Raw genomic sequence first — 308 nt, forward strand, 5'->3', positions numbered from 1 at the left:
ATTATAATTCTTCATTTAAATAAGTCAAATAAAGTTTTGAAACTCCTTGTTCAAGAATAACGAGAATGACGAGAATCTCTACGACAGTGTAAGAAAATATGAAAGAAAAGTAAGAAAAAAGATATTATTTATAGCGTCACAAGTTGTGAGAATCAGAGCTGTTCATCACTGTTGAGAAAGCTTGTATAAAAAAAATGTTTGATTGATTTCAGATGTGATTAATCTGTATTTAACAATATTATAGGCACGAAAATTTTAGAAAGCTTATTCAAGTATACTTTCAATTGTAATGTAATTTATAATATTAC

This window comes from Belonocnema kinseyi, chromosome 2 (genome assembly GCF_010883055.1).
Source record: "Belonocnema kinseyi isolate 2016_QV_RU_SX_M_011 chromosome 2, B_treatae_v1, whole genome shotgun sequence".
Taxonomy (NCBI): Eukaryota; Metazoa; Arthropoda; class Insecta; order Hymenoptera; family Cynipidae; genus Belonocnema; species Belonocnema kinseyi.